This window comes from Manis pentadactyla, chromosome 2 (assembly GCF_030020395.1).
Source record: "Manis pentadactyla isolate mManPen7 chromosome 2, mManPen7.hap1, whole genome shotgun sequence".
NCBI classification, from domain to species: Eukaryota; Metazoa; Chordata; class Mammalia; order Pholidota; family Manidae; genus Manis; species Manis pentadactyla.
In genome coordinates this window covers 160998149-161024557 of record NC_080020.1, presented here as the reverse complement: position 1 = coordinate 161024557, position 26409 = coordinate 160998149, and the positions used below count along the sequence as shown (strand labels likewise).

General features: G+C 43.1%; 1 pseudogene; it reads right to left on the bottom strand.

Annotated features, from left to right (window-relative positions):
* Window positions 1-395: 395 nt before the first annotated feature.
* The window catches only part of LOC130682565 (interleukin-1 alpha-like), a 42203-nt pseudogene continuing 16189 nt past the window's right edge, over window positions 396-26409 (bottom strand).

Here is a 26409-nt window from a genome sequence, read left to right as displayed (position 1 = left end):
CATGGCACTTCCCTGTTTGAACCCTTTAATTAAGTAAGGCTTTTCACTGTCCCTCAGATGGAATCCAAATAGAAGGCTCTGCAAACTAGCCTCTGCTGATCTGTCCTCCTCTTAGTGTTCCTTCTGGTCTTGAAGCTGGCCTTTCAACCCTGGAAGCTCAGCGCCTAGATGCGATCAGATCCCTTCGAGTAGAATGCCCAGCCTGCCCCTTTGCCTGGTATGCCCCCTCCTATCAGCAGCTCTCACCTCTCAGGAGCACTGCTGTGCCACGCTACCTAAAGAGCACTCTCCCCTTTTTCTCTATCTTAGTGCCTGTTCATTTGCTTTACAGCATCTGGCACTCTTTGCTAGTTGTTCAGCTTGTCTGTTGCCTGTGTTCCCCACAGGACTAAGTTCTGTAACGTTAGGGACTTTGGCTCGCCTCTGTCCACATGGCTGTTGACACTGCTTGAAAGACAGAAGGCTCCTAATGAATAATGTTTGTTGAATGAATTCATGAATGAAGCTACTGCCCTACTCTGTGGACGTCACTTTCACCTCCCTTGTTTCGAGGAGAGAAACACATGCATCCACATAAATCCTACTCAGGTGGGGTGGGTTTGGATTATTTACTGAATGAGAGTCACCTGCTTATCGGTGGTGAAGGCACTGAAGGCTGTAGTGGGCATGTGTGTGTCTGTATGCTTGAGAGGTAGCGGAGATGGGCCGGGATGAGGGATCTTGCTGGCCCCATTGAAGGAGGGGCCCTAGAGTTGGAAGGCCGGATTTTGAGTCTTGGCACCCAGCTTTTGGCTTTGTGCCCCTTAGCAGGTGACTAATCCTCTTTGATCTCAGTTGGTTTATTTGAGTGTCAGCTCAGGCCCCATTGTCCTAATGCCAGTATTGTCAGTATTGATGCCAGTATTGATCAAACATGGATGCCCTGGGATGGGAGGTGAATAAGATTAGGCAAGGAAAGGAAAAAGAAGGAAGAAGGTAGTTGACCTTTACCTCCTGCCACCTCCATTTCCCTCTTGCACAGACCCTGCCTAGAATTGCCTCTGGGGATAGGTGAGAAGGATGGGGGTCATGTCGGCAGGTGAGGGCTGTGGTAAGAAGAGAATAGGACTGTACTACCCTGCTGGGGTGTCTGCCCTTTGGGATCACTTACAAATGTATGGGGTGTAACATGAAGATAGGTTGGAGACTAAGAACAACTGACCTTTAGCAGCACGGGCTCATCTTCATTTTGAGCACTCAAGAACAGCCAGGTTTTTGAGATTCTTAGAGTCACAGGAAGTTTAGAATCATCTTCTGAATGTATAAGCACCCATGTGAAATCTCACTGGTGAAGAGAAAAGCCAAAAAAAATGTAAATGCATTGTATTTGTCTAAAATCAAGTGTGTTTATGCAGATATTTTGGGTGTGGATGCATGCGTGGGCACGTGTAGTTAGGTCCCCAGCTATGGTGTAAGTACCAGGAATACAATTTGATACATTTTTGTATCCTTCACAATATCCACTACATTGGCTAGGTAGCTAAATACTTGGTTCTTTAGAATTTTTGGCTCTAATTCTTCAGAACTTTCTGTTAAATGAATGCTCCAGGGCCGAGTATCTGTTGAATCCCTTATAATTACATCGGTGAGATAAGACCCTTCTTATTTGTGAGGCTGAGTTCATAATGGCCTAATATGCAGGACTTTCAGGAATCTGGTACGCTTACACATTGCTAGTGGTAATGAAAAGTAGCTCAAGAAGTTAAGAGAACAATGCTTAATAAGAGCAGCAAAATTACTGATGTGTAGGAACCCAAGAGTTCCACTTCTGGGATATGCACCAAAGAAATCATCTCCTAGCTGAAAAACTGTATGTACAAAGATATTTGCAGTAGAGTTCTTTAAAGCAAACACAGGGACCAGCATAGCAATATGATGAAATATTCCAGTACCACAGAATATGGCAAATATGTATGCAATGTCAAAGTGCGGAAAAACTGTATCAAGGAATATTAAGTAGGAACATAGAGCACAAACCAATGTACAAGTGTCATACAGTGGAAAGCATGTTAGTTGAACTATTTCCAATGAGAAAGGGCACAGTTCGTTTATTGTAAAGTAGCCTCTTTGGACCTCTGAAAATAATTTTGTATACTGATGACACGGCCTGAGGCTAAAATATGTTCACCACGGCAGCTGGATCTCTGTGACAAAATTTCTGGGAGGCTAAGTTCATCCTTCAGAATATGTTGCAGCTGACTGGCTGTTTTGCTCCTAATTACGTTAAAAAAGATAATGATTCTTTCTCGTTGGGCATTATTTCTATGTTTGGTCCTCAGGCTTTCTCATAGACAGTGATTGCTCCTCATCAGCTTCTGGGTAAATTCATATTTCTGAGACTCAATCTCCTCATCCTTAAAACCGAGGATAAGCACAAATGAGAGAACCAAAGGAGGTTCTGCCTCGGAAAGCTTTACACCCCATTCAGTGCTTTCCAAGGCCAGAAGCCTTTCTCGTGGAGCTTCCAGATTTGGCTGCAGCTTCTGTTCTTGCCTTTTTTTTCATTGTTTTTTATAACCAGGGGTGATGTGCTTCATCTCATTGTAGAAGAATTGTGAAAAGCCAGGAATGTAGAGAGGCTTATTCATTGAAATCAGAAAGCTTGAAAGAAATACAGAAATAAATAACAGAGACATCCACTCACCTGCATTTTCCATGTTTTGCAATGCAGTCGCTGAGAGGTATGGACCCCATGTGACTCGAACAATGCTTTGATTGAGGAGGATGAATTGGGACTTGATGACCCTCATAAAGTTGTATTTCACGTTGTTCTGGAAGGTGTAAGATGCCGATCTTGGCTTGATGATTTCTAAAACCATTATCACAAACTCAGATTAATGTCTAGGTACAAACACAGGTGACAGATCTTCCCCAATGCAAACAAAGAAAGTAGCTAGGAAGGGACATTAAGGATATTCTGATCCAGGTGAGAAAATTGAGAGAGAAGTGAAGCCACCCAGTCAGCAGCAGTATTGGATCTAGGATTATCCCAGTAGTTATTCATTTCTTTTTAAACTTAAACTCCTTAGGTAATATTAAAAAAAAATAAATAACAACAAGATTATTTGTGCAACTTTCTCAGTTTTGGTTTGGAGCTTTCTAAGACATCAGGAAGACTCCTAGTATCCCCCACCTATATTTTCAAATGAATGCACACTGGGAAAAAAAAAAACCAAACACATTAAGAATTATACATCATGGAGAATGCAGCTCTAAATGTCTCCCCTCCTTCTTCACAGTTGTATATATTGGTAGTAGTTCTACTTTTAGGAATCTAATCTAAGGAAATAAATGGCGACAAGAATGAACATTTATTGATATGAATGATCAATGTTGCATTAGTTATGATGGTGAAAACTTGGCACTCTAAAATGCCTGATGACTCATGAACACAGCAAACAATCGGGTCACCACAGGAGAGGGGGTAGGTGGATGGGTGAAGTAGATAAAGGGGATAAAGAGGCACAGACTTCCAATTATAACATAAATAAGTCATGGGGATAGAAGTACAGCATAGGGAATATAGGCAGTAACATTGTAATAACTTTGCATGGTGACAGACTATAACTACCACGATGAGCATTTCATAATGAATATAATTGTCGAATCAGCATGCTGTACATCTGAAACCAATATTTCATATCAATTTTATTTTAATGAGAAAAAGTGAAAGAAAAGCAGCGAAGGCGACAAATAAAATGCCCTTGATATACTGCTAAGTGAAAAGGCTGGATATAAAATTTTATATAGTATGATCTTAATAATGTCAAAGGAGTATGTGTGTGCATGCAGGACTTTAAGGGGCAAACCACTGTGCTGGCTGTGGGGAGCTCTTAGTGGCAGTACGAGCAACTTGGGTTTTCTTTCTTATATTTTCTTGTGTTTTCCAATTTTCTATGTGAACATGTATTAGTGTTTAGCTGTTTTCTTAAAAAGCTGTTACATTAAAAATGTTGGGTTTGTGTTTCATATAGAGGCTTGAGCAATAGAGGCATGGGAGAAAAATCATGATTTTTATAGTCAGACTGTATTTGTTTTCAGGTTTTCCCACTTGTACACTTTGGTGAAAGTGGTATAACTTGGCCGGATTACTTACTACCTCACTGAGCTCAGATTCCTCATATGGAAAATGAGAATGTAGGGCTGCTGTCAAGTTTAGAGATAATGGAGCCATGAACAAACCAGCCGTGCTGGTAGTATGAAGAGAGGCAGTAGTGGTAGGAATAACAGAAATAACAGCAATACTGAACATTGGTTGGATATTTACTATACGCTGGGCATTATTCTAGTCCAGAAGCTTGTGAGTACTGACTCATTTAACCTCACTAGCAGGGGTTCTGATTATCTCTGTTTCACAGTAGAGGAACCTGAAGCAAGAAAGGTTAAGTGACTTGCCCAGGGAGCCATGATTAGCGGCAGGAGGAACACAGCTTATACGCTGTCACCTACCAACACTATATGACTGCTTTCTGCCTAAAGGCTAAAAGTCATACAGCCTTTATGATATGGCCATGAAATGAGTCTGTGAGCAAGTATTCTAGGTCTGAAGAAGGATATAAATTAATTTACCTTCCTTATAGGTACCAGACTAATGCCTGGGTGCCCTCTTGTTACTCTGATTCTAGGTTTCATTACCCCCGGTACTCTGTTGTGCTGGTTGCATAAGAATGAAAAGGATATTATTTCTACTTGACCCCTTACCTTCTTCTGTGTCACTGCCAATGGCTTCCAGGTCACTGTTGGTGATGAATTGATTTAAACTCAACCATCTCTTCTTCAGGACCTTCCCACTGGCTGTCACCACCACCATGCTCTCACTGAAGGTAATCACGGATGAGGCAGAGGTTTCAGAGGTACTCAGAGACTTAAATTTATCCCTGCAGTCCTCATGAAGTGGGTCATAGTTTGCATCATAGAAGGATTTCTGTGAGGAAGAAAGATGGAATGAGGCCCTTTCAACAGGAGTTTTATTCAACAGACTTAGTGAGAAGGATTTCCATTTTGGTCTCATCAGTACCACCCCCCCTTCCCCTTTCCTCTTTCTCTGCTTCCCTCCCTCCTTTCCTTCATCCCTCCCACCCTCCTTCTCTTCCTTCCTTCCTTCCTGGGAAATCCTGAAAGGATAGACTTTGTCAACCATGTGCAGACTCAAAACTGAGATATTGCAATGAAACAGGATTTCAAGTGATCTTAGTGTGTGGTAGCCTTCCAGTTCCCCCACCGAAGGGTAAATATCCATTTGACACATGCAGACATTTTAGAAATACTCTGTTGTGAACAACTTTTAGAGCCAGTAACTATAATACTTGTTTATGGCCTCCTAGCACAAAACCCCAGCTTGATGTGACTACAGACTTCTAGCTTTCCATTGCCTGCCTCCTTCACCTCGCTTCTGGGGCTGTTCCATTTGGAGGGCGACGCTAATCTCTGGAGCTGGTGTTAGAGAGGATGATCACAGCACATCACTGCAGGAGGCAGACCCCAGCGAACTGGCCTGAAGGGGCTGTCTCAGCAGAGCATAACCAAATTGTGATGAAGCTGTGCCAGGAGACTCCAGGTTTGAGGACAGTTCTGCTCTGTTCTGGGAAAATCTGGTGAGCATGGAGAATGCCATTCTTGCAGAGCAGAGAGCCACTGGGTCTCACTTAAAATAAAGAAAAGCATGTCTCTGGGCCTCTAGGAACCATAACACAAAAGCCTCTAGGATTCAAACCATTGCTATTCTCTTCATGTGGAGAAAATACTGTGTCAGAAAAGCAATCCCATAAGAATTAGGATCATTTGCTTACCTGATTTAGAGAGAGATGGTCAATTTCGGAACTGTAGTCTTCATTTTCACTATCAAACAAGACAATGAGAATGTAATTCTGTTTGTTATGTCACTACAGTCACTGGGCATCATGATTTTTAATGGCCACCTTAGCTTTGGGTAACACACACTATACACACTCACACACACACACAGTCACTACTGTCATCTTGGAAAATAAGGACTTCTATGCACACACATCCATACAGTCATTTGGGTCATTACTAACTTACTAGTTTGGAGTTAGTAATCATCAGGACACAGCTTGAACTTTACTTGTGCTTTATCTATAATGATTGGGCCTGGCTAATAAGTTAAAGACTTGTAATTGAATTTCAGGAAAAAAGGTTGATCTCCTCAAGTGAGAAGTACTTCTGAAGCAATCACTTTAATTTTAACCAAACAGATCCTATGTTACCCATTGCTTTCATATATTCACTAAAAAAAGATTAATAATATATACTTGGCAAAATATCCAGACGACACTTTGATAGCCTAGTTTGTGTTAGTGTATACTAACAGGTAATGGGAACTGCACGTTTGGTTGGAGTATTGTATGATTTGAACTTCTTATTCATTTACTTTTCTCCTACATCTGAATGAGGTTTGACTGTGTTTGTATATTCATATGCTCAAATTGCTGCAGAGCTGTTTTCTATCCCAGACTGAGAACAGGTTTTCTTAAGAATGGTTTTTCTTTCTCTGACAGTCCATTAAAACCCATTACTGTATCAGAGCATGTGAGCCCACTAAAGCCATGTCTAAGTAACAGGCTCAAATTCACTAGGACTCAGCAGACCTTAGCAACCATTTTTCTACCATGGTTGTCTCCCTGTTCCTTCATCTCAGTGTAACATGCTGCATGCTTAGTTTCGTTGGGTGTCTGCTACACCTGCCCTGACTCCAGATGTAGGACTCTTCTGAAGCCCCTGCCAATCTGGGCCCATGCTGTCACTGTAACTCCTAGCTGGGTTCTCATGCACCTTCATCCCCTCATGAAATCACAAGAGAAAGAACCTATTTCCTACCTGTAACAGTGCTTCAGGTCTTCAAAGAGGTCAGGGACTTTGGCCATCTTCACTTCTGTAACAGAGAACATCAGCAGCTGTCAGCCCAGCCTGACTCTGAGCAGATGCCCCCGAAGGGAACGCTGCTTCTCTGAGCTTCTGAGAATCTTAATGAATGACTTAACCCGCACGCAGCTATTCCCCATTCTTCTTGAATTAATTACAAATGTATCTGCCTCTTCGACTAGATTATGAACTTCTTTTAGAATCTTGGCATCCCTTCTGTCCCCAACCCAATGCAGTACACATAGTAAGTATTCAATGACAGTTATAAAAAACCCTCATGAGAATGACGTATTTGCCATACGTCAAAAAAACAGGAAGACCTCCACCGAAGCCCCAGATGGAATGTATAGCACCTCTTTGGCAATCCGGGAACACGTCTTCGTTCTAGCATTAGGGTGACACCCATCCTGCCCTATGTCACTCCTCTAAAGGGGATTCCCCAGATGGGGATGCTGAATTACTTGAGGAAAGTTTGGGTCTTTTCTAGATAGCCAATTTAACTTTCTTCTTATCATGACCTTCTTGGACACTGGTTTTTTTTGGAAACTGGTTTTTAAAGGAAGAACACTGTGGGCAAGGCTTAGAGAGCAAGAAGTCCTGTTTTGCTTTGGGGAGCCTACTTTTCTGTGAGTGTGAACCAGGGCTGGGTGAGCCTCATCCCCAGACTGCCTGCTTCTAGGAGCGGAGAGAGGAACGTACTAGTGGGGCTCTACTGGAGCCCAGAGGCTGCTTGGGGGCTGTCCTGTGACAGGGGCTTTGAGTGGCTTCATGCACCTTCCTTCTGGCTCTGAGGAGGCCTCAAAAGCCTTCTTTAGTCATTTTCATCTAAATCATCCAGAAAAACATTTATTGTACCCTTGCTGTGTGCCAGGACTTTTGCTAGGCATCACTATCTTACTTTCATGATTCACAAAACTAGGCGTGCAGGATGAGGTGTGCTCTTTTGGTAGGTGAACAGATCAGCTTTATGAGCATGGAGGTCCTGAGTCCAGAGTCACAGATGCTTTTCATTTAGAAAGTGCTTTATGGTCACATTGGGCTCTGACTGCACTGTCTCACTGGCTCCTCACTTTACCTACAAAAGGTGGTAATTGCCACCCCCTTCCACAGCTGAGGACCCTTAGAGCTTAAGTGACCAACCTACAGTCACAAAATGGGCAGAGCCAGCACTTGAACTCAGGTTTCTGATTCCAAGTCCAATCTTCTTTTCCTGCTGCCTAGAGATGCTCAGGTCTCTCACCACCACTGCCAGGTGATAGGACTGAAATAGGGCATCAGTAAAGGTCTGAATAGTCACCATCTCAAATACCCGAACATCAGCAATTCTAGGATTCCTTGTTAAAAAACAACAAAAAACCAGAAATGGCTTGCAATATGCCCCCTCCGTCTCCTTTCCTCTTCCAGTGCAATCCCATTTCATTCTGGGGCATACAGGGAGAGGGTCAAGGGGTTGAGTCCATGGTCAGTGGTGGATTCTGGGTGTGGACTTTAGCCTGTTCTTTCCCTTGTGCCAAGAAGACAAGAAACATCTGGAAATGTCTTTGGAATCAACCTGAAAAATTACTGCATGTAGTTAGATCTGACAGGATTGCTTGAAGGAAGAGAGAAACACTACTCTTGAGTTTTCAAGGGATATGACTATTTCTTTTTAGGTGGTGGAAAGTCTCTTCAGAGGAATAAAGCATGCATAAACCATCACAGACAGAGTTAATTGAGTTTTTTTTCTCAACTCATACCATATTTGGTCATAAACTGCTTTTAAATTCCATGAAAGTTATTAGGAAGGTAGAAAAGACCTAACATGGAGCATAATCTTCCATGTTACAGGTGTCATCTGTATCTCACTTAATCCTCGATGAAACCTTTAAGGGTTCTTATTGCATTTTATAGAAGAGGAAGTTCATAGTCCAGGGAGACTGAGCAAACTGTCCAAGGCTGCAGGGCGACCAAGAAACTGAAATCAGATTTAGACACCAAAGCACAGCCTCAGTCAGTCCCGGGTGTCTTCTTTCCGTAGTGAGTGCAAACTCTTCCCTTCCTCTTACCTTTTTAAGGGCTAAGTTTTTTTGCTTTCTCTTGTTAGTCTACCGAAGGACCTCGAATGATACGTTAGAGAAGGATGCACCCCAGACACTGTCTAGATTAAACTCTTACCTAATAAAAGAGGAAACCGGCTCAAAGAGGGAAAGTGTCAAAATCCTAAGGTTATATGGAGAGTTCATCTGAGAGCGGGAACAAAAATGAAAACTCCCTGTTTCTTGATTTCTAGTTCAAGACCTCCTACTCGCTAGCGATGCTGGCTCTTCAGTAAAGAGAGGTAAGGTGAAGGAGTCCTCTCCCCCACGGGGTCTCACCTGTGGTGAACAAGCAGTTAAAAACAATGAGTCCCCGTTCAGCGAGCAAAACCAGCTAGGTTCCTCTTCTCCTGGGAGCTGACAGTGAACACGTCTGTCACTAATCCCCTAACTGAGTGGATGAGTATAAAGTGAGGTAAGTGGGGCAAGAGCATCCAACAGAGGAGCTAGTCTTAGGCTGGGAGTGGGAAGTACCACGGGGAATGAAGAGGGAACATTTCTGGCTGAGCAAAGGCTGCCAGGGGCAAGTAAGTGAAAGTAGGGCATTGATCCAGGCTGAGCCCAGAAAGGTGGGGGCGTGGGTGTACCGAGAGGAGGGTGGGGAGTGAGGTGAGAGCCAGGCAGCCATGGCCTTGTGCAGATCCACTAAGGTCTTTACCCAGGCCACTTTGGGGGCAAGTGTTCCAGGAACTCGGAGAGCAGACGATGGCTGTGGCTTGGAGAAATTCAAGCTGGCAGAAGCCTGCAGCTGGAAGCGACAGCTTCATGTTGAGCCATCAAATTCCCTGTGAGCTCTGATTCTCCTCTCTGCCTCAGCTCATTTGTTCCCCAATGTATGTGCTTTTGGTTTATAAATTCCCTTTCTTTTCTTGGGATGGTGGTTAACAGGGCAGTGACCCCTTTGCATTCTCCCTTGGCCCTGTGTATTTCTTTGTGTCTCTCACGGATGCCCTTTAAAAATCAGAGTTCATTGAGAGAGCTTCCTGTTTGGCAATAGTCATGTCTGGGCCTGTCTCTTGCTTTTCTTGATGGCTAACTCTGATTGTCTAATCACAAGTGCATTTTAAAGAAATTCCCTTTTCTTTTGAGTCATTTTCCTCATTGGAGTCATAGTTATCTCTGGTCTGAACTTGTTTCTCAGTTAAGAAAAATAACTTCTATTATTTTTCTGGGTTCAATAACAGGTTATGAAATATTGCTGGTGAAATATAAGAAATATAAAGAAGAAAATAAAACCCAGAAATAATTGAATAACTGTTATATTTTGGCATATTTTCCTTTCATTCTTGCTTTATTCAAGGCATATGTGGTTTTTTTAATGCAAATGGGATACTCAGAGCTTTTCAATGTTTGCATTCCTGAAATCTAGGGAACATATGTATAGTAGACTGTGCTCACCAAATGCCCATCTGTTCATTAGCGGGATTGCTTGATCAATGTCTGTCTTCATCTCTTGGTCTAACTGCCTACGTGGTTTGTCTGGCCAATGCACTGTGAGCAGGAAGTGTCCGCAAGGTGTTACACTTCCAGGCTGATGTAATCAAGAATCCATATGTGTGTGTGCCTCTGTCATCTCCCACTTCCTCTGATGCAGCAATTTTGGAAGTCACGTATTTCAGATGGTGGAGCTTCAAATGCACGAAGTGTGGTTGCAAATATATGAGACTAGAACAACGTGCATTAGACTTTGTGTGGGTGAGAAACATATCTTTCACTGTGTTAGGTCACTGAGATTTCAGAGCTTATTTGTTACTGAGGTATAATCCTTCCTTTCTCTACCACAAACTGCAAGGTGACAACACCTCCTCTTTCACATACCACTTCCTCTGTGGGCAGAGTGGTATCTAGGGTAGTATTCCTCTTGTCATACTCTCCACTCTCTGGAGGTGAATTTTCTAGCAAGGATTTGCTTTCATTCAGCATTTTGCCAAATTCCAATTCCAGATATAAAGATATATTAGCTGTGAAAATAAAATGGCCAGTAATAAGGCTGAGTGAACATCCCAGATACAAATCGTATGATAATTACACTAAAAAATTAAAGTATTAATATAGTGCTTTACAGTTTTTCAAAACATTTTTTGTAAACATCGATGCAAGCATCTGACATGATGTGAGGCTGCCTTATTATGCAGGCGCAGTCACTAGCCAAGGTCTTATGCCTATAGCAAAGTTGTCTTCTCCTGCCTTTTGGTATGAATCCCCAGCTGCTGCGAGGATGGGCTCCTGAGTGGGGCAACTGTGGAACAGGGCGGGACACACAGTGTGGTTGGAGAGGCAGGAGACTTGGATACAGCTCTGATCCCCATCAGTTGTGTGGCTTATGACAATTCCCACACATCTCAGACCTTTCCTTGTCGATAAAGGGAGGGATGGGACTGGATGACTCCTGGGGTTCTCCCAGGCCTGGCTGTCCACTGCGTATTTCATGCCTATCCCGAACACCACTACGGTCTGCTTTGCGGTACCTCTGTCCTCTTGAAACATTGTGTCTGGTTACATGGGGCCCAGCCTGGACTCATGCTTTACTACCCTTTTTGTAGAATCTTTTCTTGGTCACACGTACAGTTGAGTCACAAACAGATACATGCTTTCTCATTATTTCAATGGCAAATTTGATTTGTCATTCTGGGTATGAATAGAAACAAGTTCCTTTTCTAGTACAGAAATATATACAGTTGTTAATAAATTAGAAGGAAATGGCAATTTTACTCCATCTAAGTGGTGATGACTCAGGCTTGCATTCTAGAAAGCTTGACACACACAAAGGACCATCTGGGCCCTTGTTTAGCCTCAAGAAAAGGAAGTTAATGTCTCTGAGTCTGAAAGGCTGGACTTGTTTTGGAGCATTTTGATTAAATAAATGAACATCTAAAGAAAAAACATGGTCTTAGTTTTCCCTTTTCTGCACTCTGCCCTCCATAGGGTTTTAGTGCTATCCCTAGTAGGCCATTATCTCCCCTGCTGGGTTACTCAAAGGCACTGTGGCTCCTGGGAGAGAAAGAACAGACCCAAGAGGGGCTGGGCTCAGGAGCAGGACGGGGGGCTGAGGAGAGCAGGTATTCCTACAGAGCATGGTTCCATGAAACCTTCCTAAAGCCAGCTTGGCAGCCTGCTTCACTGTGAGGCATTGTACCAGAAGCCATGAGAACAGAGGTGGTAAAAGACTCCACTGCTCTTAATAAGCTGTGGGTAGACCTGGGCAGATGACTATAGTACACGTAGAATAAAAAAGTGTTGTAATAGAGACAGAAACCAACAGATGGGAAGAGAGTGCCTGAAACTAACACATAGAGAATCAAGGAAGACTTCATGGAGGCTGCATTATACCTTGTCCTGAAGAGTTAGATTGCAGAGTGGAGAATGGATATTCCAAGCTGAGGAAATAGGGTGGGTAAAGGCCTAGAGCATAACATTTCATGTCTATGTCTCCTACTGTGTGGCCTTGGGTACATTCCTTACCTTTTAGAGCTTGGCTGCTTCATCTGTAAAACCAGGCTATTCTGACTTCACAGGGTTTTGGAAAGATTAAATGAGATTGTGTTTGAAGAGTGTTCAGTGTAGTGTTAGTTTCCTTCCCTTTCCAAAATGACCAACATTCTCCATCTCTGAGCTTCGCTCAGGCTGTTCCCTCTTTGGGACTTACTCCCCCTCCTCTATCCATGGAGTTTACCTTTCTTTACTCTGCTGCTCCAGGCTCCTCCTTGGCAGAGAATGGAAAGCATGGGTTTGCTGCAGGCAATTTCAAAGTGGTTAAACAAACATCAGGTTATAGTCGAAGGAATTCTAAGTAGAACGCAAGCTTGTCTACAGTGGGTATAGTAGGCTGGAAGAACCATTAAGCGTTATCAGTTCACGCATTCATTCATAGAAGAGGAGGAACTTTGATCCAGGAGCATGCTTCGACTGAGTGGTGATTAAGACAAATAAGGTCTTAACTGCATGGAACGTCTTGCTAGCGGAGAAGCCATATCTTGCACAGTCATGATGGTTGTCGAGAAACTATGGGATGTTATGGAGAAACATGCAGGGGAAAGAAGAGAACCTTTTCTAGTCTGAAAGGTCATAGAAAGTCTCTCTGAGAAAGCAGCATAACAGATAGGCAGGGTAGGGTTTAGCCTGGTGAAGGTGCAGGCTGATGTGGGAAAGAGAGTCATGCCTCAGGTAGTGGGAGCAGCATGCGCATAGGCCCCAAAGCTAGAAGGGCCCCAGGCGGGAGAGAGACTGCGGGAGGGTCATGTAGCTGAAGCCCGGTTTTGGGGGCAAAGTGACTTAGATGAGGCTGCAGAGGTGGGCCTGGCTTGATCATGAGCAACCTTGTCAATGCATTAAGGACATTGAACTTATCCTGAAGGCAGCTTTGAGGTGTTTTAAACAGGGGAGTAGCAAAATTAGGTTTCTGTTTTTAGAAGATCTGTATGGATTCTAAAGGGGGGATAGCAAATGTGGGGAGAAGGCTATTGAATCATGCAGGTGAGAGATGAGGCTGGCTTTGGACATGGGTGGTGGCAATGGAGATGGAGAGAAGGGAATGAACTTGACTTATTAGCAGGTTGAATCACCACAACTTGGGGTTTGGTTAGATGTGGGTAGGAGGTAGATAGTGGCTCAGAGAAAAGTGCCCACTCGGATAAGGAAGGAGCAGTGAGCAGTACCAAAGCACCCTGTCCTGAGGGAAATGTCAGCAGATTTGGAGAAAATGGCGGGGGTTGTGAGGAGCCTCTGGGGCACACCCAGGGGGGGTTGCGTGCCTGAGTCTCCAGCTCGGAAGAGACAATGGGCTTTGAGCTGGTGAGTTGAGTGCTGAGCCGGGGATGTCTGGGCAGTGAGCGAGAGGGCCAGGGGCTGCGAGGGGGAGGCCCGCACACCAGCCAGGAGGTGCTCAGGAATGGGCGGGCAAGGTGGCCGGGAGCAGAGGCAGAGTGTGGGAAGAAACACGGAGTGCGGTGGCCCGGGAGACCCGGGAGCTGGTGGCTCTGCTACAACCATGTGGAAGCAGGGTCGGCGTGCGGCACCTTTCCGTGTAGGTGAGATCACCGTGGACTCCCTTCCAGCATCCCTCACTGCTCCCCCCAGCCTTCTTTGCAGCCACCCAGTGTCCTATTCTGCTCCCAGCTCTTTCTTGACTTAGAGGAAAGTGTTCTGGTAACACCTTTGACACCAAGACCTAATGTGGTGCAACCTGTAGACATTTATATTTTTGAAAAGAAGAGCTTGGAAAAAACAAGGCCTTAAGGGATCCTGGGCTGGGGAATTTTGTGTTTATGAGGGCTACTGAACAACTGAGTAAAGTAAATCCATGGTTACTAAGATGCAAAAAACTTAAAATTTTAAAAATTAAGATCGGGCATCATAGGCTTTATTCAGTACTTGAATTCATAGCCCTAAAGCCAGTTCAGACTAGAAACAGAAGAGCAGAGAAATATTTAACAAAATATTTCAGAGGCAGACAGCTGTGTGAGAGTAAGGAGAAAATCCCGCAGCGGTAGGTGGGGTGGGACCACACCGCCATGGGTCTCCCTGAGTTTAATGTTTGGACTTTCTTTTATGAGCAATGAGGAACCCCTGGAGCGTCTGAGCAGAGCAATGATGTGACACCGAAGATTCTGACAGTGATGAACTCAACAGATTAGCACAGGAAGTGAGTGAAGCTGGGAGATTAGTCTGCTCATCAGGGTGGAAGGTAAGGCGCCCTGGGCTGAGGGAAGCTCTGGTGGCGCCGACATGGAGGCAACGGGTTTGAGAGCCCCACACGGGGTGGAAGAGGGGGTGCCAAGGATTCAGCATGTGCAGGGGGGTCAGAATGAGGGTTTTGGGATGACACCAGACCTTGAGTCTGGCAACAGAAATAGAGAAGTCTTGAGGAGGAAATGGTGTGTGTAGGAAAAAGATGATTTCGATTCTAGACAGTTTGAGTCACCACATAGGGGAGGCTTTGCCAAATAGGTAAGTGTTTCCCAGATTTCCCCATGTTCATTAGTTGTGCCCCCTGGGAATGTCTATAGAACTGAACCAGTGCCCTTGCACAGTTTGGAAAGGAGTTCATAGAAACTAAGTGAGAACAGTGACATCGTCATTGTCTCATAGGTTTAAGGGAGGAAACAGGAACTTCTCTCAGTTTAAGATTTCCTCAACTGTGGCCTGCAGGACAGTGGATTGTATTTCAAAGCCAAACTTCCGATATTGAAAATCAGAGGCACAATGTGTGCATTTAATTAATAAGCGATATTTGGGAACCAATAAACCACTTGGAAAAATAAAAAATGAAAAATTATTTTCCTCATAACAAATTAAATTCTAAATTTGTTAAAGCTTTAAACACAAAAAAATGGAATCATAAAATTACCAGAAAATAAAGGCAGATACTTACATAATACTGGGGGATAAGTTTCCTTATGATGAATTTCTACAAGTGGATTTCAGGGCCCAAGGGTTTATGGTACTCAATTGCCAAACTGCCCACCAGGAAGGCTGTGCCTCTTTTACTGCCACTAGCATTGTCTGAAAATGTCTACTTTCCCATACTTACCAGTGCTGGTTATTTTTGCTTAAAAAAAAAGTCATTCATTTCTTGTTAATGACCTTTACCCTTTTTTAATTGAACTTTTTATTGTTCAACTTCTATTGTTAGCTTTTAAGAGCTCTTTAAAAAGTAATATAAACTCACTGACCCAGATGAAGTGGGTATATGTTTTCCATTTCCGTCTGGTTTCAGTTACTGAGCTGTATATATATTATGATTCCATTTTATAAAAACACAAAGGACTGTCTGGATATATATCAATATATCAACAACAGGAATATATTAGGGGGTGGGAATCATAGATGTTTTAAATTTTTTTCTTCGTGCTTTGTTTTATTTTTATTTAAAAAATTCCATAGCAAGTATAATTATTGTTGTTAAACTAAGACATATTTAAAACATGTTTCAAAACATTTAAAAAAGTGCCTCTCCCAGTTGTCTATGAAAACTTTACGAGATCTTCCTCTGACCTCCAGTTCTTGAGAACGTTTCCTCCTGGGCTCTTGAAGTGGGTGGGTCCTTCCCTTTTCACTGAACAACTTGGTGGTTTGTAAGGTAGCCGACCAGTTTACAAAGTCCTTCCGGTCTGTCGTTCTCCCCCTGAGCTGGCCTAATGCTCAGCATTACTTAATATCTGGGAACTGTTCCTACATCGCCATGACCTCATATAGCCTCACCATTATAACTGAGCCATGCCTAGAACCCATTACCTTATTACTGTCTATTTGCATTGTCTTAATGCAATCTCTAGTAGGTCTAGTTTGGCATTTCCTGTTTCAACTCTTCATTTTCATTAAATCAAGGCTTTAGAAAACTCCTAGTATGTGGCTATACCTTTTACCTCTAGAATTTTGGAGCTGTTTTCCTAGTCCAACCTCTTCCTCAGGGTTGGAGTGAGTACCTTCTGTCACATTCCTGCGAAGGTGAGGGTGATCTGAGATGGGACACCTGTAACTTTGTAAAGCAGCCCACTCTACATCTGGGCAGCTCTGTTCTTAGAATGTTCTCCCTTCTGGTGAACCCAAATCTGTAAGCTCCTCTGTGAGTCCCAACTGTTTACCCAAGGCATGCCCCCAAAGATGCACAGGAGTTCTGACACGACAGGTGGCCCCTTGGGGATGTGCTGGCATCTCTTCTGTGCTCCCGACTCTTCTCTAACAAGAGAAATGTCCCTCACCCCACTCCGCTGGGCTGGTTACTTCCCTCAGGGCAGGCTCCATGTGTGAAGGATGGCTGACTCCTGAACACTCTGGGTGTGAAAGACAGTGTGGGCTGGCCTCTCTACTCATGGACTGGGTTCTAGCTGCTCTCCAAGGAAGCAGAGGTGAATCAGATTTTTCTTTTAAACCCTCAGCAACTTTGCCTCCAGAAATAACTTTGCCTCCAGAAATAACTTTGTCTCCATTGCGTAAAGATGATAGAGGAGACTTACTATGAGATGGCAACTCTGTTCAGTTTGGGTGACAGAGTTCACATGTTAGGGGCCTGGAGTGGTTAATGCATCCACAGGGAACTAATTGTTTCAAGTCTTACTGTAGTAAGAAAAACCTGGGCTTTGGAGTCAGACAGATTCGGGTTTTCTACCCTTTTAAATGGGGGTAGCTACACTTTCCTCATAAAGTAGTTGTGCAAATCAAACAAAATGTGAATTTCCTGGTGAAAAATAAAAACTCATAAATATTCAAATTCCCTTCCTTTGCATCAGATACAGTCCTTACAATATTTGGAAATTTGCATCTCTCACAGAAATGAAATTTCTGTAATGCATTATAGCAAGACCTTCTTCACTGACCTATGTAATTTTGATCATCCACAAATTTTGACAAATCATTTATTCCAATGCTCTATTTTACAGATAAGGTAACTGAGCCCCTGGAAGTTAAGTGAGTTGCCCATGCTTCTTAATATATTACTCGGTGATAGGCCTAAACTAGAGCCAAGCACCTCTCTCTGATCCCCTGTTCTGTCTTCTGTGCCTCACTGGCTCTGTGTTTGTGTATGTGCCCTTTGATTGGCAAAGTTTAACCCAGTGGAACTACCAGTTAGTAACTAATTCCATTTACCGTAAAAGACTGATTGATCAAGCAGCAAGTAATTCCTCTTTGCTTGGTACCTTTTTGGGTGCCAAAGAACATACCAATGTCACTCCAGACTCTCTGGGACTCATTACACTCCTATAAGAATGTCCATAATGAAAAAGACTGACCATACCAATGATTGATGAGGATATAGAAGAGCTGGAACGTCATACACTGCTGGTGGGAGTGCAAAATGGTACAACCACACTGCGGGATGATTTGACAGTTTCTTAAAAGTTAAACATAATATATCTACCACATGACCAAGCCCTTCAACTCCTAGGTCTTTATTAACCCAAGAGAAATAAAAGCATAAGTTTATACAAATGCTTGTATAGGAATATTCATAGCAAATTTGTCATTACTAAAAATGGGGACAACTCAGTGTCATCAACAGGTCATCAAACTCTGGTGTCTCCACACAATGGAATACTACTCAACAACAAAAAGGAACGGGCTGATGATGCATATAGTGGTGTGGATGAATCTCAAAATAATTATGCTGAAAGAAGCCAGATGAAAGAGCACACACTATATGATTTCATTTACATAAATGATAGAAAAAGCAAAATAATCTATGGGACAGAAAACAGCAGGAGTTGTCTGGTGCTGGGGCCGGGCCAGAGGGGGTTTCCCAGGGGCATGAGGAAAGTTTTGGGAGTAATAGGTTCATTATCTTGAATGTGGTGATAGTTTCTTTGGTGTATGACTATGTCAAAATGATCAAATTGTATAGTTTTAATTTGTGTGATTATTTTGTATGTAAGTTTACCTCAATAAAGCTGTTAAAAGATTCTTTGTACAAAAACAAAACAGAGACTCTCTGGGCTTCACAGCTGTGTGGAAGGTAGGAATTGTAGTTACCATGTTATTCCAATTTCCCTGCTTCCTGTTCCTTTTTGCCCAAGAACCCAACAATCTCACCCTGCAGTTCTCAACGTGGCTTATTTTAGAGTCATCTGAGGCCATCACATACAAATCAGTCTGGCAGTTACAGTCCCCACCTAGGACCACCCTTGATGTTGCTGAGAGCTTCCTGGGATATCGCGTGAGGGCACAGCACTGGCCCTGCTCCAGGGACCAGCAGAGAGGGCTGATGTCCATGCCAGAGGCCTGGCTTTCCCAAAGCACCTGTCCTCTGAGGACATGTGTGCCTGGGGACAGGCACCAGGCTGTTCTGTATCTGTGGAAGAATGAGTCCCTACCGCCTCCCTCTGTGTCCTGGGTACTTTTACATCTGTGTCTCTCAGAGTCCTTGGAGAACGAACTCCTCCAAGCCCCTTTCTCTCTGATTTCCTGTGCTGAGCAGAGGCATCTACTGGGGAAGAATGCCTTAGGGTTTCCTCACAGCTTGTTCCTCTGCAGACCTTCCCACCCCATACCAACCAGCTCATGCAATGAATGACTTCTTGCGGCTCACCCCACCCACTGGTCTGACCTGCTTGGACTAGGTATTGCCAAGCACCAGTACCACCTAGGCCTCAGCTAAGCATCCCAGCCCTGGGGGAGGCTGGTCTCGCTGGCAAGCCCCAGGTGTGGAAGACTTTCCCTCTATCCCCCTGCCTCGTTCCATGATCCAAATCAGGGGACAAGGGAAAGGCAGAAAGGGAGGGGAAGGAGGAAAGAATGAAGGGCCAGACATGTTCCCCTTCCCAGGGCCATAGGTCAGGCGGGGCAGAAGGCAACACACTGAATTAGATGTGAGACTGGAGTTTTTCCTTCCCCTTCTTCCATTCTCAGTCCTGAAAAATTTTAAACACACAGACAAGTTTAAACACTGGCAGAGTGAGCACCTGCGTACTCCTTTTCATAAACCAGTAGTTCTGGATGTCTCTTCATATTTGCTTAACACACACACACACACACACACATGCACAGAGGCAGGCTAATGTTAAATTATTTTCTCTTTAATCACTCTTTTCAGAGTAAGGAATTGGTGTAATGGTCACATGTGAGACTGAAATTTTGATTTTGACTGAGTGGATCAACCTGGAAGTGAGTTTTAAGTCTGAAATGAGATGGTTTAGACTGCTTTTGTTTTCCTTTTAAACTTACTTTTTAAAAATCATGCAGTCTTATTATTGTGTTTTTTTAAAAAAAATCAAAGATCTACATGTAGGGAGTCAAATAGCTGCGCAAAATTTGTTACAGAAAGTATCTGATTCCTGTCCTCTTGCTCCATCTCTCCCATTTGGAGAACAAACCCTTGTTTCATAATGACATGCTTGCTTTATTCTTGAATTTTAAGTCTTAGTCATGAACAATTATCTTCCCACTTTGGAAAATGAAGATGTCGGTTCTTTGTCCTGCCCCAACCTCTGCCACACACATCCGCCTTACCCACTTCCTGGTTCTACTAACACAGTTACATTCTGATTTTCTTAAATTGATGGTCAGTGTTGATATTATTATGAAAATGTAAATATTATTCAGAGCTGAGCCATTTAGTAAACTAGATACTCTTCCTTCCCAGTCTGACATTTCATTTTCCCTTGAGATAGTTATTATCTTTTCTCATTTGTTTAGTTTTAATAGACTTATCAGTAGGGCTGTCTATCAGCAGCCCTCTTTAAGAAAACAAATGTAAGATAAAAATACAAAATCAGGCACAGGGCCTTGGAAAGGAAGCATCCTGAAATTTCTGCTTGATTAGCTTCACAGTAAATCCACCCGATTATCATTAATTCAACTCTAGATTCTCACTAATTGTTTAAGTATTAAGACCTTTAGACATATTAGGCAATTTCTGTTATCTTAGAGAAAGCATATTTCCTAAAGCTTTACAACCTACTCCAGTATGGACTGGTGGCTCCCTTTATTGATGGGACTTCTGTTCACCATTGGGATTCCCTACTTCCTGCTCCTGCTCTGGACCTCCCTCTTGTTTCCCGTGTATTCTTCGGTCTTGATTTTTGCTCCCTTTTGTGGCTTTCTGGGAAAAGATGCCTGAGAAGTAAAAAAAATTTTAGGAACTTGCATGTCTGAGAATGTTTTTATTCTACTGTGACATCTGGCTGTATATAAAATTCTACGTTGGAATTAATTCTCTCCCTGATTTTGAAGGCAGTGCTCCATTTTATTCTAGCTTTCAATGCTGCTGCTGAGGAGTCTGACACCATTCAAGTGCCTGACTATTTCCCTGGGGCTATTGTTTTCTGTCTGGAATATTGTGGGGTGATCACTTTATCCCTGATGTTCTGAAATGTCCTGGTGTGGGATATTTTTATTCACTCTGCCATACTGTCAATGGGCCATTTCAGTCTGCAAACTCATGTCCTTCAAGTTCTGAAAACTTTATTCATTGATTACTTAAATGCCTTTCCTCACTGCTTTTTCCTCTTCTTTTTTTCCTCTAGAGCCTCTACATTCAACTTGTGAGTCTCTTGGATCTGTCCTCTCATGTTCTTACGAATTCGATCCTATTTTCCAAGTCTTTATCTTGTTGCTCTACTTTCTGGGTGAGTTGCTTAACTTTTATTAAGTTTTCATTTGTCTTATTATATTTTTTTGTTCTTTGAATACTCCCCATACTCTCCCCTCCAAATTATTTTGCTATCATTTCATGATTCTACTCCATTACTACTCTGAGGATATTCATAATCCTTATTTTGTTTTTTAAGTTTCCTTCTCTTTGCATAGTCTCTATTTCCCCTACTGTTTTCTGTTGGTTTTTACCCATTTGGCTAGAAACTCTCTGCAGATGTTTGGTAATCCCAGCTTTTCTGCTTGCATGTAAGAGTGGGCAAACCCAAAACTGGTTGGGAGGTCTGAGGATGTTGGTGAGGCATGCTGGCTGAGAGCGTCATCACTGCATGACTTGCAGGGCCACTGAGCTGGAGAAGGCCTAACGCTGGCCTGTTCGCCCAGAGAAGCTTCTTTGAGGCCCCTTCCTGAAGTGAAGTATCCTTCTGAAAATGGTGTGGGGAGAAGGGCTGGGATTCGCAACAGCACACGTCATGCTTTCATGAATCACCCTGTTTTCAATTACTTTTCTCCCAACCTTAAATGTGCCCGGTGTCCCCTAATATAAAGACCCTTTATTTCACACATCTTATAGAATTAACTTGCTTCTTCTGCTAGTATGGGAAAACTGATCTATGGATATAACTATTTATTTTTTCCCCATTAATGTCATTTTTATTATTATCGGCATGTTAAATGATTATCATGTTGTTCTTCAACAAGACTGAATCAGTCAGCAACAAATGAGAATTCCTCACAGCTCTGCCAACACTTCTAAAAATAGCTTTATTTTTTCCCTAAAAATAAGGGAAACTGACATATAATACATTGCACATATTCAAATTGTACAATTGGTGTTTTCAAACACCGTCATCCCAATCAAAATGCCGGACATATTCGTTACCTCCTATGGTTCCTCAGACCTCTCTGCAATTCCTTCTCCTTCCCTCCTTCATTCCCAAACACCAATCAGTTTTCTGTCATATAGATTAGTTTACATTTTCTGGAGTTTTGTAGAAGTGGAATTATACAATATGTACTTTTCTTTTACTCTCTATTTCTTTATCAGCTTCAAACAGTCTTCTGTATTTAACCCTCCCCTCCTATTCTCAACGGAACGGATGTTGGTTGGTTCTCAGCTTTTCTTCTGTTCACCAAGAATCGGCTTCCACTTGTCCAAGTGCTTCCTAGCTTACAAAAAAAATTTTTTTTCTTAAAAAACTCCTGTGTGAGCTTCTGTCTCAAACTTCTTTTGTGAATGTGAACTCAGTGAAGTGCATGCCAGGGAATTGCCTGACTGATCAAAAAAAAAATTCATCTGCCCGCCATCATTGTTGCCTGCTTTCCTGTTCTCTCCATCCTTGTGGTTTGTGACTTTAAGATCCCTTTACTGCTATTTACTGAGGCTTTGGGGAAAGGAATAGAATTAGGTGGCGAAACTCATATCTGCCATCTCTTTCTGGAATCTGAAACTGTTCATACATGAAGGTTGTTCACCAGAAAGTTCTGGAGATGTCTGGAGATGTCAGAGAGGTCTGACAGGGCACAGATGAAGCAGTTGCTGGAGGAAAATCAAGTCATTTATTGTCTTCAGTTCCCTAAGTTCAGACTGCCCAGTATATTGGTTACATTTTGTATTCAGTAAGTAGTGTCCCCTCCTTCCCTCCCTTTGTCCCTCTTTCTTCCCTGCCACCATCTCTCCCTCCTTCCCTCCTGTCCTCTGTGTCCTTCAGCAGCCACTGTGGGGAAGCTTCTCAGGGAGTCTGTCGTGTCCAGAGAAGAATGTGCCAGCACACAGGTAAGGGAGATGTCTTGCAAGAATAAATGAGAGATGCTGCAGCTCAATTCTGGAGAATGTGAAGGTCAGTGGGGACACCCAGGCGTCAGTTAGGGATGGCCTTCCTGCCAGGGAGGAGGGGAGGAAGAGAGGGAGGGAGTGAAGGATGGGCCTCTGAGCACAGGGATTCAGGGCCTGGAGCCAAGAAAGAGACCTGCAGGAGGCCTGAGCCTGCAGGGCCTCTGCTGATAAGGAGCAGCCTGAAGTCCAAGGAGGACCTTTTTTTTGTGACCAGGTAGAAAGTTCCTTCTTCACCCAGGGAAGGCTCAGTGGCTGATGAAGTAGTTCGCATGGAGACACACCCTGGCACAGGTTTGGGAAATAGGCTTAGGTAGGGACCACAGAGTTCTTACTGATGAGTCTTTTTGATCCCTAACCTTAGAAGATGGAATCCAAGGCTTTCTGAGAGTGCAGGGCAGAAGACAGGAGGGAAGGCAGGCGGGGCTTAGGTCCCGGGCAACCATGGAGCCGCTGCCCGACTGTCTCTCAGGGACTCTGCTGACGTCACACCAAAGATGAGAGATTCTTAGCCCTGCTGGGTGGTGTTGATTGAAGGAACCTTATGATGGCATTTTACTTCCTTCTCTTTTGACGAAAGTTTAAAGGTCACCATTTCTTCTTGCAAAGGAAGTTCTACAAACATTCAGCTTCCAGCCGTGGAAACAGCACGCCATCAGGATGACTGCAAACTCCCTGCTCTGGGGAATTCCCAGGGGAGCGGAGGCCGACCTCTGGTGGAGCAGAGGGGAAACTCACCAGGGCAGCAGTTCCCTCTGTCTCCTCGAGCCTTGCCCTCTCCCTCCAGCGGTCCCCAGCCTAACAGGGAGTAGCAGGCTCAAGAGAAGCAGGGTTTGAAAGCCCCAGCCCCGCATCAGAAAGCCCACTGCAGAAGTGGGGTAGGAGCTGAAAGACGATAGCTCAGACTGTCACCACCTCAAAACGTATAGGATGGTGAAGCATTTTCACAATTTTATGTTCTGTGGACTGTTAATCAAGAATGTCAGGTTGGATCTAGGGAGTTACGAGAATAGTGCTAGCATGATATCAAGAATTAAACAATCATTTCCTTTTACTAAGCTGAGACACATTTTGCTGTGTCAGAAATTTTTGGTTTAATAAAAAGCCACACAGAATCAACATTACCACAATATTAATATTTTCAGCTTTTCCTAGTAAAGCTATTTTTATAGACCATTATTCAGGTCTATTAACATTGATACATGTTTGACTTGTTTGCTCGAAGTCAATAACATTACACATCATGAATAAAAAGATGTATCCTTTCATGATTCTAAAGTTCTTTTGTCTGGAATTCACAGAATTGCTAAAAATAATGTATGGGAAATTGTGGTTATTATTTTAAATTTTAAATAAAAGTCATATAGGCCCATAAAAAAGATTTCAATTGTAGGTATATTTAAAAGTAAAAAATCTCTGTATGTTTACACCTGTATTTACACAAAATGGATCATACTATATAATCTTTTCAACTTTTTTCACTTAATATCATAGCTCGCCATGTTACAAACAGACTGATACTCTCCAACCTTTGTATTCTACATTCAAACATATGAATGTACATAGTGTATTTTAGAATCCCCTTTTGAGGGGAATTTAGGTTATCTCTAACTTCCTGTTATGACAGTAGATTAGATGGATGGATGGATAATAGGACAACTATGGAACCATCTTTATATATACAAAGTGTGTGTGTGTGTAAAGTAATATATGTAATATAGTACATATGTACTATACTATATGTTATAATATAGTATATGTATACTGTATTATACATAATATATTACTATATTACTATGCTGTCTAATATAAAGCATTTTATATATACACATATACTTCTATATTTCTAATACATATACACACCTCTAAATATATATGTTTATATATATATATATATATGCACACATACTTTGTATATAAAATCATATAAATGGATATTATATATCTGGACAAAATAGCGAGCTAAATACTAACAACGCTAATTTTCTGCAAAATGTATTTAGAGTTGAATGAGCAGTGGATGAGCGAAAGCAGCATGAGAGCGCAGCATGAGAGCGCAGCCCGCAGCCCCGTGACCGTGGACTCCGCATCCTTGCAAAGCACCTAAACTCATGTCTGTCTCTCTCCCGCGCAGCCCCCGCACAGCGTGAAGCCCTTGCCCTACCACAGAGCTATGAGCAGCCGGTGATCGGGTACTGCCAGGCGCACCGGCCGCTCCGCGTCAGCCAGGGCTACGAGGCCACGTCTCCGGAGCAGGACGGGGCCCCAGCATGGAGCTGGGCGTGACCGCAGCTTCATCGCCACCATCGCCAGGTCGGCGGCGCCCGCCATCTACCTGGAGAGACTCACAAACTGATGTGCGGGCACAGCTCGCGGGAGCCGGGCCTGGAGCACCCTGCCCTGGAAGCAGGGTGCGTCTTCATCCTCGCCGGCCCGTATTCCTGCGTAAACGCTTCTAACTTGGAGGAAAGGAACCCAAAACTGCTTACAAGAGGGCAGCAGAATGCCTGCACCATAGCTGAGAGAACTACAGACTTTCTCTGCTCTCAACCTTAAAACATCCAAAAACGCTCCTGGATGTAAATAGTACAAGTGTCAAGTTCTTACAAAAGTAGATTTCACCCCAGCTACATAGAGGTTTGTTTGTATATTTACTTTTTCTACACTGCATGGTTCCTGGGCTGGAGAACCACAGGGCAGGAAAAAAACCTAGGGTGGGTGGGAAGTCGGGGAGACAATCCAGTTTTCCTTGTTAGGCGTGTGGCATTCTGGCACTTTATTTCAATTGCTTTATTTCACTTTTCCTTTTAAAAATGCTGTTTGTTCTTGTTTGCTTTGTATTACTTTTATTTTTATTTTTTTCCTGGTCGCGTGATTCTGTTCCAATGCTGAACACGGGCGTTAGTACTTACGTTGTACCAAAACAAAATGTGCTTTAACACAGACCGCAGTGAAACAGCAACTGACCACAAAGTCTGCGAAAACTACTGGAATGAAAATCCATTAAGATTCTGGGAGATGATCCTTCAAGATGCAGGGTGAGGAGTTGTGTTTTCCCCCTGGCATTCCTCTCTGTGAGCTTTCATTGTGTAGGAAGTCTGAAAAGAGACCTGTGAAGACCTCCAATTGGAAAGACCTGCGGAAATATTCTCACATAGACGAGGCCTATATGAAGAACAATGGCCATGTGGTCAATGAATGAAACTGCCAAGCTGACAAATTTCTAAACACAAGATAATGTGTAACGTTGCCTTTTAAATTAATTATCAATTCGCTTTTGTGTAGTTTTTATCAATAAAAGAAAAATGTTGGAAAAATAAATATATTATTTTGTGGTTGGTATACCACAGCCCACATAATGTTGAGTGCTTTATCTCTACATTAGAAATTCTCCAAGCATAGATCAGGGCAATTCAGTAAGAAACCTTAGGTATCTACCAAGTGCCTTCTGTGTGTTCTACCATCTGGTAGGGGGGCCCTACCCACGGTGTATAA